The 16,850-nt window shown below is 36.5% G+C and overlaps 1 protein-coding gene across 1 annotated transcript in view; it reads right to left on the reverse strand.

Moving 5' to 3' along the window:
• Positions 1-15,545, reverse strand: part of kairos — a 38,283-nt gene extending 22,738 nt beyond the window's left edge. Inside the window, exon 1 of the mRNA XM_043213079.2 lies at positions 15,115-15,545. The gene's annotated coding sequence lies outside the window, so the exon portion shown is untranslated. The remainder of the gene's footprint in view (positions 1-15,114) is intronic.
• Between the last annotated feature and the right edge of the window lie 1,305 nt (positions 15,546-16,850).

Genomic DNA, 16,850 nt, shown 5'->3' on the forward strand with positions numbered 1-16,850 from the left:
TAAGCCGCCACTGCCGCCCCTGGGGTCTAAGCCCTCGAAATAGATTGGGTCCAGCATGGGCTCTAAAGCGAAATGCTTATAATTCCAGCTTGTTAAGCTTTCGCAACTCCCGCTGGCATCATCGACCTTGATCTTGATGCCAATTTGATTTTTGGCATTGGGAGGCGGCGAGGAGCACGAGGAACGGAAACGGAAACGCAGCTGCAGCTCTGGCATGTCTGTCCTTGACCCAAATGTGAAAAACAGTATCTAAGGACGAGCCAACAAGTGCAAGGACTCGTCGAACATAAAAAACAGTCACTCAGAAAATTAGTTTATAATTTGTTGAAATGGAAAGTAATCGATAAAGATTGGCTATAGAACTAAAGCTCAGGACTCCTTTAAGGAGAAACCTTTAACATCCTTGCTGGTAATTTTCCTCCTTAGAGTTTACTTGTTTTTCCCTTGGGGATAATTAAAGAAATCTGTTTAAGCTTATTATTAAAACACCCTCACACCCTCGTTTTTATTATTTTATTATTTTTGTACACACACACTTTAGAGTACTCTGGCAACCCCCAGGATTGCAACACAAAAATCTCTCTTAGCTCTCAGTTCTCAGCGAGATGAGAAGGTGAAAGGAGAAAGGACAACAAACTGTAAGGGAAATCCCCTTGAAACAGATTGCAACATTTTTGCTGCCACTTGTTGGGCGCCAAGTGGCAAACAGAGCTTTCCCTACCGAACCCAACCATGCCCAACCACCCCCCCGGCCATCTCAAGTGACTCACGAAGAGGCCACCAGGACACATAATTGGAAACCAACCAAGCAACCGCCCCCCTGTTTTACGCATGTGTTCAAATATTGATGGATGGATGGATGGAATGGACACAATCCTGGGGAGTACAACTCTTATTCAAGGAGATGCACTAAACTGCTCAGCAGTCACACCCCCACAGCTTTTAAGGCCACACACACGCATATGCTTAGTGGGCCAGCCGATCCAAAAATAGAGCACAAATAAAATCGATATCGTTATGATTTTTGGAAGGCCAGGGGCGGAAGGTGGTTTCCTTGTGAGGACTAATCCTCCAAAAGTAGCATACGGGCCAATTTTAGATTTCTTATATTTGTTTTTCGAAAAAAATAAAGAAAGTTTCCATGTAAATACTTTGTTGGGGATTCAGTTTTGTTTGATTTTCTTTCGATTTGCAATCAAATTTGCAAATTTAATTGTTGAGGTGAGGAATATTTGAGGGAATTTATTTGATAAATGGTTTAGAGTTCTTATGTGAGAAGTAGGATTGTAGAAACAACTGCTGCATTACTTATTTTGTAGTTAATTCTTAAAAATGATAAAGGCTCGAAGGACCAATGTGCGTAGTTTTCTTTTAATAAGAGGATTAGGAATTATATTGAAGATAGTAATGGAAAATACTCAAGTCTCGAAGGGCCAAAAGCTTTGTAAATAATAAGAGGTATAGTTTTGAAGCAAATGCCAAAAATTACTCAAGGCTCGAAGGACCAATGTGTGTAGTTTCTTGTAAGTAAAATAATTAGGCATTGTTTTGTAGATAATACTCGAAAGTACTTGTAGTATAAAAATACTCGTGACTCGAAGGACCAATATCCATATTTTTGGATTAATTACCACAAGGCATTATTTTAAAGCCAATATGCAAGGCTCGAAGGACCAAAAAACACAAAAATACCCAGAGCTCGAAGAACCCATAGGCTTACCTTTATTTATTAATAAAAAAATAATTAATAAAAAGTATAATAAAACTAAAAAATACTCCCACAAGTAATAAGAATAGGTAATAATAATAAGAATACTTTAGCTTATAATAATAAATAATCCAGTTTCGAAGGACCAAAAATTCCTAAAACCAATATAACCAAACCAAAAATGTACATATAGTTGAATCGAAAGACCCTTCCTATTTACCTAAATGTTTTATTATAGCCCATAAAATGTCTCAGAAATACGCCACTGTTTGCGATAAAATTTATAGCCGCGTCTTTTAACAACATATCTCTGATCGGTGATTTGATTTAGCTGTTTTTTCGGGGAAAAAACTTCACCAGCTTTTCCAGCAATTTTGCTATAGGGGTCCTTTCGCTTCATTCCAACTTATTGATATTGCAATTTAGCTGACATAAATTTGGCAGACCAAACAAGGCGAGGGTGGGCGATAGCGAGGGCGAGGGCTTGGTTCAAGTGCCACTTGTATGAAAGGTTAAGGGAGAAGGACTGGGCCAACGGGTCGGCTACATAATGCGTATTGCTACCGGCCACCGCAGAAGCTAAAACTGGGCTCGTCCTTTTAACAAAAAAAAAAAAAAAAAAAATACCTCCTGCGGCTGTTTATCTTGCGTGTGTTTTGTTGATTTTACCGATTTCGTTCTCTCTCCCTCGTTTCAAGGCCCCCCCTTTCAAGGCACGCCTCCTTTTGTTGGGTCCCCACAAATCCACGCCCCCGCCCCGCCCCTTTAGCCTCTATTCTCTCCATTGGCCTTAGAGTCCCTTTTGTTAACTTTTGCGAGTTGACGACGGGCTTGGAAAATTGTATTTCATTTTGGGTTTTTTCCTCATCTGCTTTTTGAAAAAAAAAAAAATATATATATATATAATAAAAATAAAAGTTAATTTTCGCTTGTCGCTCTAAGCCAATTAGTGTTTATCCCCCCCCTGTCTTACCCAACTTTTCTCCTTTTTTTTTTGTTGTTGGTTGCTTCTTGGCCATCTTCAACGAACCGGCAAATAACACAAAACAGCAACAACAAACACTAATTGAGTAAGCAAAGTTTTTGGGCTAAAAAGTTTCGATACAAATTTTTTGTTGTTTTTCATGTTGTTGCCTTGCCTTCTTTACTTTACTGATTTTTTGACTGCAGCTATCTTGCTTATAAGAAGCCTCCCCTTCCATAACTTACTCTCTCCCATGGCGGGGCTATTTTTAAACTTGTTTTATTGATCCCTTAAAATAATTGCAAAAGCACAAACAACCAGACACGACCACCACCAAGAGTAACCCATAGAAATCTGCTCAAAAGAATTTTTAGTTTGGCCAAGAGATGAGACGAAAGGCCCAAAAAAAAATCAAAAAAAAAAAAAAAATATTCTTCTTTGGTCGGAGTCGAACTCGAGGTACTCTTAGAGGTTTTCAAGGTTATTATGATGTTTTAAAACAATTTCTAGTTAGGGTTTTGATTTTAAATATTTTTTCAATAAAAATTAAAAGAAAAAATATCAAAATCTCTTAGAAATGTTAACTACCCTTTGGTAAGTGTAGAAAAATCCCTCCCATTTCGTTTAGAAATTTCCATTTTACCGTCATCGCCATCATAACCATTTCAGTTTCCATCATCGTGCTTTTCATCATCATCATCATGATGATGATGATTCGGCTTGGCTCCTTTCAGGGAATAATGAAGCAACCGCAGCATTGGAGGCTAACCCGAAAAACCGTTTTCACCCAAAAAGCCTCCCACTCCCCCTCTTGAGTTGATTTAGTTTGGGGAGGCTTGAAGGTTGGGATGGTAGTGGGGGGCTTGAAACTTTTCAAAAATATTTGCCTTTACCATTTGTGCTTTCGGGTCTCTTCTCGACTACCGAACTTTGCTTATAAATTTCGATGATTGCGTTGGAAAAGCGAAGCGAATGAAGAAGAACTGCCAAAGACATTCCACATTTTCATTCAGATGCCCTCCACCCCCCTCTTACTTTCACTGGCACTTACTTTCTCCCAAAAAACAACAACCCTTCCCCAGGCCAGGACTTTCCAATCTGATTAAGAATAGTTACTCCAGCACATAGTGTGTTTTTCATTCAAATCCTATTTATATAAGCGATTTAATATTTAAATAAATAAAAGAGAGAGTCTTAAAAGTAATAGAAGGATATAGCTTTAATTGGCAAATATTTGTGTATGTTTTTTTTTTTTTTTTTTTGAAACTTTTCTCTGTCAATGTTTTTCTTTTCTTGGCCATAAACTTTAATCGAAGAAGCTTCCTTCCATTTAAGATCAAATCTTTTGAAGGAGATTTGTTTGGAAACTAACTTGCCATAAGGCAAATCCTCTCCGATACCATCCGATGGCGTGTCCATGCTCCACGTCCTTTTCGTCCTTTTTTCCTATTGTCTCGCACTACTCTATACCTCTTGTATACATATATCTCGTATCTTGTATCTTATTTTTATTTTATTTTTTTTCGCGTTTTTATGCAAAAGTTTTTGCAGATAACGGCAAATGGAAGGACACGCCAGGAGTACAAAGTGTGATGCCAGAGGAGGGAGTGGGGGGTGTGGGTGGCAAGGCAAGGGTTTAGTAGAGGACTCTGTAGGACTCCCGTGGAAACGTGGAATGTTACTTAAGTAGGAAACGCTGAACTGAAGTCGCATCGTGATAATGGAGAAGCTGCTCACTCCACTGGCTTCTCTAAGGCCACGCCTCCTTCTACCGATAGCAGTCTACCGCCCACGTTTTATACATTTTCTCTCGATACAGCCCTTCCCCACACACCCAACACCCGACACCCCTCACTTTACACTTTACACTCTTTTCTCACCATTTCCGCCTTAACTTGTGTTACAATCTCTTTTATTTTCTCTTTTTTTTTTTTCTTTTTTGTTTTTTTCTTGGTAGTGCTTCCTCTTCTTGTATTGGTTCTTCTTCTTCTTCTTCTTCTTGGCTTTCTCTCATTCTATTTGGTTTACTTGTGTATTGCTTACACACTCAGTTACAGTTAAGTAAAGTTTGGTCGAGTCTGTGTATCTGTTACGCGAGTTTCTATTTTTCATTGCCTCCTTCTCGTATCTTAGTATCTCTGTATCTTTAGTATGTGTATCTCTAACTGTGTATATGTATTTATATTAGTATGTGTGTGTGCGACATTGCCAAAGTTATTTCATAAATTGTTGCCACAGCAGCAAACACGAGCAACAGAGACACTTTCCTTTCTCTTTTTTTTTTTCTACTCCGCCCTTGGGTTTGTGTGTGCGTGTGTCTGGGGGGGGGGTGCTAGCCGTGGCAGGCAGGCAGGTGGTGAAAGTAAAAGAAAGTGGCTGGGAGGGGGAGGGCAGGCATCAGTTGCCTTGTTAAAAAGGCAGAACGAGACATTTTGGCATGCCCATTGTCGGTTTGAAGGAGTAGCTAGCTGCTGCTGCTGTGGCAGTGGCAGGGAGCCAGAACCGGGATGGGCGGGGTAAGTACCAAGTGTAAGCAACACGCAAAAGGCGCAACAGGCAGCTGCCGCTGCCGTCCAAGGAGGCAAGCAAAAAAAAAAAGAAAATCTCGCACACAAAAGAGACAGAAAAAAAAGGGCCACAGGGCGGATGAGTGATGTGGAGGCTTCACATTTTTTGTTGCCTGCCTCATCGTCGCCATCGCAGCTTGTTGCTTTGCCAACTTTTTCTGCTTCTTCTGCCTCTTTTCTTTTTTTTTTTGGGGGTACTTTTTTTTCCCTGTGACAGACAATGGAACAGAGGGGGTTAGTTGATACACTGTTCGAAAAAATAAAAAAAAAAAAAGAACCAGAGAAGTGTAATGCAAATCAGAAAAAATATGTCGGGTTCTGGGAAGAGGGGGGATAGCGAGAAAAACAAGCGGAAAGACAAAGGAATTTTTGATGGATTGCCCAAATGGAAGAGTGCCACATGTGGAATGTAATTGCAAGTGAATCCAATCCCTCCTGTTGCATGACTGTGTGTGTGTGTGTGTGTGTGTATCTGTGTTTGTGTCAATGTCACCAGTGAGTTGTCCTTGCCTAACCTCAAACTGCATCTGCCATCCAGTGTTGCAGTTTCTCATTTAGCCATGAACCCCCCCTTGGATTTCTGGAACTGTCCAATAACTGTCAAATTGTGCCTCAAATTAAAAGGAAGGCGGTTGAGTTACTGAGCCAGAGGGTTAAGGCCAACGAGGGGAGATAAGACTGAAAAGGAGGTAGAAGAGGGTTAAAAATAAGAGGTGGGGGGGGTCTTGAAAAAGGGACTTATTTTATATAATTAGTTTGGTAATTATTCTTAAAAGTTTTTAATTTAAATTTAATGAAATAAAATGTCAGTTATAGACATTAAATAAAATATTGTTTTTATTCAAGTAGTTTATCTGGATTTATTTTGAATAAATTATTTTCAGATCTGTTATAGCATCTAAAAATCTCTAAAGACTGATTTTCAGATTTATATTGTCTCATTTTACTCTTTTCCTTTTTTTTTTTTACATTTTTTTTTATCAGAAGTCTTCCTAATTTAATATTAGAATTTAGAAATATTACAAAAATTAAAGGTCCTTTAGATCTAAGGTAGTACCCTTAAGAATTCGACTTAACATAATCATCTTTTCTTCAAAATCTTTGTTCTTTATTTTTAAAAATAAGGTATTTCAAATATTTTAATATTTTTAATATTTAATAGAAAATGATGAATAATATTACAATAAAACGAAAAAACTTGTTTCGAAAAGTGCAGGCCGTCTCCATGTCTCAAAGTAAAAGTAAAAGGAAGAGGAAAAGGAGAAGGAAAAAAGCAAGGAAAAAAGTATAAAAAAGAAGAAGAAAAAAAATAAAGAAAAATTAGAAGGAGGAGAGGGGAAAAGAAACATAAGGCACAGTATAGCAAGCAACAAGTCGAAATGGAATGGATATGAGTATGAACGAATAAATATAACAGAGTGCCAAATGCTCCAAGTCCTTCGAAGGACAAAAAAAAAAGAAAAATGTACGCTAATGTACAAATGTATGTGTGTGTGTGTGGAAAGTGTTCTTTAATGCCATCTGAAGCAAAGAAAAAAACCATAAAAAATGGTTTTGTTAAAAAAAAAAAAGAAAACGAGGCTGCCACACGCATAAGAAATGATCAATTTAACAAATGATATATTTCATATATATTTTATATTTATTTTTATGATATCATTTTATACATCTTTACCGTAAGGATTATTTGAAGATTATTTTGGGAAATAAAAGCTTCAGAGATTAAGAGAGATTTAAAGGCCTTATCAAGTAAAAGGAAAGCATTATATTTGGGTTTTTTAGGAATTTTCTGAGGCAACATTTAAAAATATTAAAAAGTAGATTTAATATATACACAAAATTATTTTCCAATAATTTAATTGATAAAAATGGATATCTTTAAGCTTTTCTTCTCATTTCAATGTACTTATTTTTGGTTGGACCACACTGCGTATGAGTAATATTTTTCTTATTTCTAGAAAAAGCCTAAAAAATTGTGCTAAACTCAATAAATATTTATTAAAAATTATTTACATGATGAGATTGTTAAACCATAAGCCTTTTAGCTCATTTGGAGGTACTTAGTTTCTGTTTGGACAACACTGCGTATGAGTAATATAATTTTAATTTTCTGAAAAAACCAAAAATATTCATAATTTTGAAACAATTCTTACTTTAAATGATTTAATAAAGGTTTAAATATAAAAAAAACTACCTATTTTCCTTATTTGAGAGAATCTATTAGTTCTTTGGACCACACTGCGTATGAGTAATAATTTTTTATTTGAAAAAGGACCAACAAATTGTTGAAAAAAACTGATATGGCTTAAAAATAAAATATCTCTCTCTCTAGCTTCATATTATTTAGAAAATATCTTAATATTTTGAATAAAAACAAATTCTTTAATATTCTTAAATTAAATTTCCAAAAATCCCCTACCAACTCCCTCTTATTTCCCCACAAACATTTCTCCTCCATTTATGTGCAATTTTTATGTGCCACCTGGCCCTTTAGCACTTTAAGCATCCCGCCCTACTGTTGCCCCTTACCGCCCGCCTGCCACGCCCCATTCGCATGCACAAATAATTGCAACATATTAATAATGTCTGGAGACCACGCCCCCCTCTTCCGACCACCGCCCCCTTTGGCCACCCGGGCTTTATGGCTTTCAATTTGATGCGAGCAGTTAATAGCCCAAAAACACAAAGCCGTCGGAAGAGAGGTTGAGAGTGGGGGAGTGGTTGGGGAGAGTGGCGCAGGAAATCGCATGAAATTTAACAAATTTTCTTCTTGACTCCTCCTCCTCCGACCACCAGCCACCAGCCGCCGCTTGGCAAAGACAAAGATACCATTCCCACACTCTCATTTTTTTTTTTTTTCATTGTTGTGTTGCTACCAACTTTAATATGAGCTTATTGGCTTTTGGTAGCTGCCATCCACAAAAAAAAAACAAGAGAGGGGAAGCCTTACTTTAAGGGTAAACGAAATTTATATACCCTAGCAGATATATTTTCGGGGGTTTCCAGTTTATATATTACAAGTCATTTAAAGATGGATGAGTATGAGCTGGGGACTTGATGGCTTTAAAATTGGGAAAGTAGTTTGCAGGGCTATAGGGTTTTGGTTTGAAGGTTTGTGAAAGTTTAAAGTCAGTAGGTAGACACCTAAGAGAAAATTAGACCCCTTAGGACTCTAGGGACATGGTGGTTTGAAATATCTATGGTTTTGTGCAAGTTTTTAGTCACAAACTTAAAAAATAAGGCACTTATGGTTGTAGTAATACTTTGATAGATAAAAGAGCTTATAGAAAGACAATCAAACGGACAGATGGACAAGCCATTATAGCTTTGAAGACTGAATAGGTTATGATTTCTATGAGTTTTTGCAAGCTTTCAAGTCAGTAGCTTTTAAAATAAAGGTCCTAAGGACTAATCCTAACAAAGAGACATGCCTTTAGACTCTAAACACCCCAAAGACTATCTTCCTTAAGAATATTTCTACCACAAATAGCACGTTTTATATCCAAACCCATAAAAGTGCGAATACCCCCATTTGGAAAGTGTATGAAAAATCGTACAACTCTTGGCTACAAAATTTTGACGAGCTCAGCAATCTGAACACGCATGTGGCAGATGCCACACAGAGCGAGAAAGAGGTGGCAGTAACAACAACATCAAAAAAAAAAACGTGGGCCAACGTTGGGCATTGGATGGTTTTTGGATGAAGCGACACTGTATGGAGAACTCGTCCTGGAAAACACGTAGCCAGGCGTAGTCTCCCGTCACGTTATACGTAACGTAATGAGATTTTGCGGCAGCTTTGTGCATTGCGGCCCCAAAAGCACCATGGTTAGCCCTCAGCTAGTACACCTACGACTATGACTAGAGTATCTAGCAGCCATTCCCCAATAGCATTTGTCCGTTTCCAATGTCCTAACTGGATATCCTTTGACCTTGATATCCGGTTGCATAGATGGTAGCTGGTAGCAGTAGGTAGTAGGTGTTCATAGGTGCTGTCAATATTCACGATTAAGTCCCCATCTTACGTGAGCAGAGTGAATACTGAATACTGAACAGAGCGAACAGAGAGTCTACTACTACTCCTCACCATTTCCATGACAATCGATCGGAACAATGGCAAATAGAATGGCATAGGGCGTTGGATAGATAGATAGGTAGGTAGGTGCTAATGGGCACTACAATACAGAAACGGAACAACAACAAATTTCCCAGCAACACGTGACATCCTTATTCGGTGGACACCAAGAGTGTATGGTGTGTGTGGGTGGATGTGCCGGATGGACAGGGAAATGGTTTGGTTTTTTTTTGCAAATAAACTGGATAAGGGTATGACATATTCATTGGCTTCTGCTGCCTGAAAAGTTTCTCGGGATGGCCTGGTACTGCATTCAAATTCACTTTCGATGAAGTTTCATGTTTTGGTTTATTGATGAAACTATTGTGGGTTTCGTGGAATTGTAAGTTTCTTAGAAGGCATACACAGGCCATAAGATGGGTTATTTAGTTGGAAACAGAGAGGTTTTAGCTAGTAAGCCTAACAGTAGGCTTCGAATTTTGAGATTAATTCTTAAAGAGACTCTATAAACACATTTGTGGATTAAAATGGTATAAAAGTTAGTACTTCTTTGGTGCAAATGTACGTTTTTAAAGACAAAGAAGCCAAAAGATGGACCATCTAGGCAAAAAGAGAAGGGTTTCAGCTTCATAACCTAAAAGAGGGCAATGGTTTTGAGTTTTTTGAAAAGGATTTTGATCTAAATTCTGAAAGCTTTCCTTTTAAAAATATATTTTCATGAAAATAGTTTCGAATTTCTTCCTAAAAATTAAAAGAATTATTAGTTAAGGTTATGAAACATTTTTCTTCATAAATTTATAGATTCCAAGCCTTAAAGTAGACTATAAATAAGGTAACTCTTTAGTTATTACTTTCATGGCCTTAAAAAATGGTTAGTAACTTTTTCTATAAATTTTCAGAACTCTTAGAGTTTCTCTTAAATATCTTTTAAATATTTACAAAACTTTAATGAACAAATTTACTAAACCTTTAATAAATTTATTAATTTTATATTACTTAGTAATTTTATTAAAATTCTTAACTAGTTGGGAACTAATCCGTGGCTGTTAAGAAGACAAGGAGTGGATCTTTTTAATCCACAAATTTGTATAGCTATTATTATCATAGTTATTTTTCTTTATATTTTAAAATAGTATTATTTTTGATATATTTCCCAATTTTCTTATAATTTCCAAGTGGTTTATATTATATCCACCAAAACTCTATAAAAAAAGCAATAAAAAATGAATGAATTTTTTGACATTTCGAAACCTCAAAAGCCAATAAAACCTCGTTATAATTTTGACCAAAAAAAAAGGTGACATGATGAAGCACATTTTGGGCCTAATTCGAACAACCTCTCACCTAAAGGGCTTAATATAACATTTGGTCCTTAACCGAATAACCGAAAGAGTCCTCTCATCGAATTAATTTTTTGGTGCCTCCTTTTTTTTATATTAATATCTAAGCGTGTTTTTCTGGTTTTTCTGTTTTTTTTTGGTGAAAAAGCATTATTTTTCATCACCACGCTTACATCCGCATGACATGACAATTACGAAACCAAATTCGGGTCGCAATTAAGGCCGGACACAAACCCTCTTCAAATGCCACATAAGGCGTTGCGTAATGGGAAAGTTCCATTCCATCCATGGTGTCCACCCCGGCTGGCTAACTGCCCGGCCTGCTAAACATAAATGGTGGGAAATTTACTTAACGCTAATGCGCTCAGCGGCCAAAGTTAAAGCCTAATTACGTTAAAGCCAAGAAGGACGAGGACGACGAGGACAAGGACGAGGACGAGGACGACGTCTCAGTACCAGACACTTTCCTGTGGAAAGGACCACCTTCTTTGGGCCAGACACCTTTCAGGATTGTCCAGCTCGGCAGTCGGCAGACCACAGACAGACATTCACACCCAGCCTTGGCCAGAGGATTGAGGTTTTTGGAGGGAAAGACAGGAAAGGAAAGGACACAAGACATGCCAAGCTATGGCACTCCATAAATTTCTATCTGTCGGCAAATCTTCGGTCTACAACTACAACGCATCTGTTTATGCTTTTGCTTTGCTTTTTCTTTGCTTTTACCATGCTTGTGCTTTGCTTTTGTTCTGCTGCTACCCTGGTATCCAGGTTGTCCTGGTCTCGAAGCCAATTGTGTGTTGGGTAATACCTGAGAATTGTGTATAAAGGCAACTAGTTTGGCTTTATTATCCCCATGTTTATATTCTACTTGTTGGTTAACTTGACTTTTAGTTAAGCAGCGGATTACTGGTTTTATTTTCGGGTTTTAATATCTTGAGCTAGAGGGCTTTGGGGTTTAGAGGTCAAAATTTTGGGTATCTTAGGGCTTTTATTTAATGATATATGAATAGTTTTTAAAATTGTTTTGATTATGTAGTGTATTCTACTTTTAATTATATCGGTTTAGTTTTATTAAATTAATATTTTTATTTATAGTATTGTTAGTTTATAAAATTATATCTGTTTAGTGCTTATTAAATGTTGAAACATCATTTTTATGAGTTTATGTTTGAGAAAAAGTCTTCCTAACATTACAGAAGTGGTTCTGACATTTAAAACAGTTGGAATATCATAGATCTGCCTTGAAGGTTTCATTTTTTAAATAAATATTACTATTTTCAATCTTATCCAATCTAATCTTATTTTATCTTATTTCCAATCTATTTCAGGTGGATCACAATTATCTACTCAAATTTGATATATTGATTATAATTCCCAAGTAAGTGAAGCTCATTATTATAAGAATTATTATTTCTTCCAAATTGTCTCTTTATTTCTTTTAATTTCATAGTTTTAATTGTTTTAAGATCTTTTAAGGTTCCTTAATCCAAAACCTTGTGCCCCCAACTACTTTTAAAACCTATCATAACAAGCATTTAATTAGTTACACCACATTAAACCTCACTATTATCGTCCTAAAACTTCAAGTAGGATAATAATCTCAGAAATCCATACCACAACTCCCCAAGCAGCTCCATGGGCTTGAGCTTAACCTATAGCTTGACTTAGTAGCTCCAATTATCTAGGCCTATTAAACTTAGTCAAAGGTATTGGATGCCTAAATCTCCATTTTAGATGGCAATTCGAAATGTAATCATGGCTCAAGGGTATTGGAGGCATCGAGGCTGTAAGGACCAGAGTGGGAAGGCCAGCAAGGCAGGATCTTGTTGGTTTTGTGTGTTGGTGTTGTTGGTGTGTGTTGTGTGTTGTTGTGTGCTGTTGTGTGCTGTTGTTGTTTGTCATTGTTTGCATTAGTGGCTGATGGGTGTTGCTGTTGTTTTTGTTTGGCACTAGTAGTGTGGTTTATGATGTGTTGGTGTAGTTGTTGGTGAAGTTTTTGTTGTTATACTTTTTGGTGTAATTGTTGTTGGTGTTGTTGTGGTGCTGTCGCCTTGGCATTGCTTCTGGATTGGCATTGTCATTGTCGTCCTTGTTGGTCGTCGTGCACGTTAATTGTTTCACGTTCGGTTTGTCCTCAACTCGGATTGGATTGTCAACGATGCGTCGTAGAATGGAGCAACGAGCAGGAAAAAAAATCTATATGTATAAGGACAGACGAAAGAAACGAAAAAAGGAAGTAGACCAGGGAACTCTATTAGTTTTAATTAAACAGCTGAGCGTCTGAGCCAACTAATTATAGTTGAATGCCAGGGACGGCGGGGACGACACAAAAACCGGCTTCTCCTTCGAATCCAAAACGGACGGATTTCTCGCGGGCCCAGTCCGGTTTTAATCATTGTAATTAATGTGCGCTTGTTAATAACAATTAAATGCGTTCTTTCTTCTACTTTTTTTTTCTTTGGCCCTCGCTCGGTTGATTCTGGGCTTCTTTTATATATATGTATAGTATAGTATAGATATCTCTTTTTTTAGCGGGGATTGAGCCAAGACCCGGGCTTTGTCTCGAGCATTGCCTGGCAACACAATTAAGCATTTAATCAATACAATTAAAGCCTTGAGCTTAAGCGAGGCATCATTAAAAGAAAGGCTCTGCTCTGCTCTCCGCACAAAAGGCACAAAACGGTCATATAAAAATAAACATAAAACAAGGCAACAATTCCAAGCAACCCAAGAAATGAAACAAAAAAATCCTCTGACTCTCTGTTGAATCAACAAAAGAAATCAAAATAAAAATCCTCAACTTTGAAACACACTTTTTTTCGCTCTTGGGGAGAAAGTGTATAGTAGAAGTATAAGTAATGGAAATAATGTTTAAAATTAAAAACTTCTTACAAAAAATCATTACAAATTTTATAATAGAACAATATAAGGTTATATATAATAGAAGAAGGTTATAAGAAACCTTAAGATATTTTGTAGAAACTGAGTTTTGGAGAAACCCATTTAAAAACTCTAAAAATTTTAAAAATTCTGTTCTTAAGTTTAGTTTTATTTTATGCTTTGAAGTCCTCAGAATCAAATGGGAAAGTATTATCTTCAACTGGTTTCAGGCTAACATAGTGGATAGTTAATAGTTTAAATGAAAAAAAAAATGACATAGTCTACTTTCTGGCATAGAAATTGGAGTTTTCAAATCGCCAGTTCCGTAAAATCACTTTTTTTCTGTAACGTCTACTTTTGGGAATAGAAATTGGAGAAAATCACCTTTTTCAGTAAACACTGAAGCTTAATAGATAATTTTTATATATTTCTGATAAATGTGGCGGTATTGGCATTTTCATATTCTACTTTTTGGCATACAAATGTAAGTTTTCAAAACGCCAATTCTTAAAAATCACCTATGTTTAGAAACACTGAAGCTAAAAGTACCTTAGTATACTTCTGATAAATGTCTCGGTATTGGCATTTCCGATACGAATATCAAACGACCCCAAAAATGTTAGATTTTGAGACAAAAAGAAATTTTTTTGAAGAGAACAGGAGGGCCGGCACGCGATAAAAAGCGATGGTTAGGGGGGAAAGCTGGGAAAGCTGGATTAAAACTTTTTCTAGGAACCAAATTTAAGCCGCACACAAGGATGGTCGCAATGGTGGAAGGACGCGACGGTTCACCCCTCCCCTTCCCGCTTGGCCTTTATCTTTGGCAACTAAATCCTCAATGCCGCCTTTTATGAGTTGGAAAAGCGGAAAAATGAAGAGAGAGAGACAGAGAGTGAGAGTAAGAGTGAGTAAGGTTGAAGCCTGAAGGAAAAACACTGCAAGTTTTTACGCAAATAAACGCACGTATTTTCACAACTTTTCCGTCACTTTCATTTTCATTTCGGCATTTTGGTAATTTTCTTTTTTTGTCCATCAAACATTTTATTTTTTATAGGTACCTTATATCTTATACAATTTTTGTGTTGTCTTCTTGACTTTCCTGCCTTGCCTTTTTCCTTGAAGAAAAATGCCGAAAATTTGCTGCTAATGGAAAATAGTAATTACAATAATTTGCTTGCTCGCTTTTCTGGCCTTTTTCTTTTTGGACCTTTTTTGTTTTTCCTTTTTTTTTGTTGGTTGGTTGATTATTTTACTCATTTTCATTTTCATGTTTTCGCGGCGAGTGGCTTTTTGCATTATTTATTGTATAGCTGCAGGTGGTAACAGCTCAGCACCAGCAAACGGTAAAAATAATAACCAGCATTAAGCCATCAAGTGTGACGGTGGCTGTGAGGTAGTATATGGATCGTGGGGATTTACGGGAGTGGACAATGGGAAGCTTCAAGGGAAGCTACTATATCTGTTGCTTTTTGTGAGTGTGGGTGTCGTGCGTGTGTGTGTGTGCGGCGTGTGTGTGTGTGCGGCGTGTGTGTGTGTACGTGTGGAAATTAATAATAAATCAAAATTAAATGTTTGCTTACTTGACACTTTGGCTTCCTTCTCGTCTCTTCTTTTCTCTACACTTCACTTTACTGCACGTCTCTCCCGAGTCTGTTTTCTTGTTGTGGTTGTTATTGTTGGTGGGTTGTATTGCCCTCTTGTGGACGTGTCCGCTTTTATTTTATTACTTTTTTGCTGAGTTTTACCTTTTATTTATTTATTTTTTTTGCTTTTCTTAGCTGAGCACCGAAAAAAATTTGACAAAAAAAAATTAAGCCCAAAAATTTGAGAATTTCTATGTTAGTTTTCCTTAAAAAAAGTTAAAATGTTGGTGAAATAGCTTTTTAGCTTTAATGTTGGTGAAAATAAATTTAAAAAAAATCCTTGCATACTTTTTGGAGTTTTGAAATGTATAGCATACTTTTGAAGGTAGCATTGTTGGTGAAATAATTTCATTGCCCACTTTCAAACGATTTTTTTGTTGAGAAAAATTCTTAACAAATATTTACCGTAATTTTTGGTATTTAAAATTATATTATATAATTGTATAAAAATTATACAAAATTCTTAGCATACTTTTTGGAGTCTAATGTTGTTGAAATAAATGCATTGCCTACTTTTCGCCTAAAATTTAATGAAAAAAATTCTTAGCATACTTTTTGGGGACACAATGTTGTTGAAATAAATGCAGTGCATAGTTTAACCCTCAAAGTTGCTACAAAAAAAAGTATTGCATAGTTTTTTAGGGTAAGGAGTGAGGAAATTGTTGAAAACTTTGTAGTTTTCAACTTTAATTTCAATTTAAATTCAGTTTGGCACTTTGATTGCAATTCGCAGAAGCAATTATTTCACCTGAGGGACTCGGAAATCATTCGACATCGACATCGGTGCGTTAATCTCGTTTTTTTTCAGTTTTTCGGAATATATTCGGAAAAAACGATGGCTATTGAACTCGATGATAAATCCAATATTACCACCGATATGAATATGAATCAAAGGGATTACGATGCACCAGAGGCGTATGAAAAATTCTCTTATAAAAATGTGAAATTATTTGTATTTGTCGATAAAACAATGGAACCTGGAGGCCCAGTGGGTGTATCAAAGGATACCCCTCTCCACCAACTCAATTATCAGTGACCCTATCTGGGCAAAAGCCCGCCAGCCCCCTAGAACGACCACAACTCCCCACAATGGCATCCATCAGGATCCAATCACAGCAGTCGACTTATATTCTCCTTTCAATTGACAACAGACAACAGATCCTTTTTTGTGGCGACCCCCCCTTGCTCCCCTTTACTCATTCCGCAAAACAATGCCCGCCTCAATTGAAAAGAATATATAAATCCCACGGCTGCTACGAAAACAATTAAATTCCGACACGCTTCTGACCGGTCATAAAAAAATTCAAAGTCTATGGTCTATAATATATAAATATAAAATAGAATAAAAAAAAGAATTATGATTTGTTTCGCGCAATGTTCTTCTTGTCACTTCTGGCCGTTTAATTTATGATCCGACAAATTGCATTTCAAAAATACCATCGTATTACATCGTCTTTTAACACAATTTTATTATTTTTTTATTTTTATATCTTTTGACACCAAAACAAATATTAATAAAAAAAAAAGGAGTCTTTTCCCTTTTTTATGTTCACCTTTTATGGCTTAAAAAAAATGGTAAAAAAAATTTAAGCAAACACAAATATTTTGTATATTTTTTTTAAGGAAAACAAACCAGATTCTCAAATGGGATTAACACTTTTAACAAAACTTTA

The sequence above is a fragment of the Drosophila bipectinata genome, chromosome XR (genome assembly GCF_030179905.1).
Source record: "Drosophila bipectinata strain 14024-0381.07 chromosome XR, DbipHiC1v2, whole genome shotgun sequence".
NCBI classification, from domain to species: Eukaryota; Metazoa; Arthropoda; class Insecta; order Diptera; family Drosophilidae; genus Drosophila; species Drosophila bipectinata.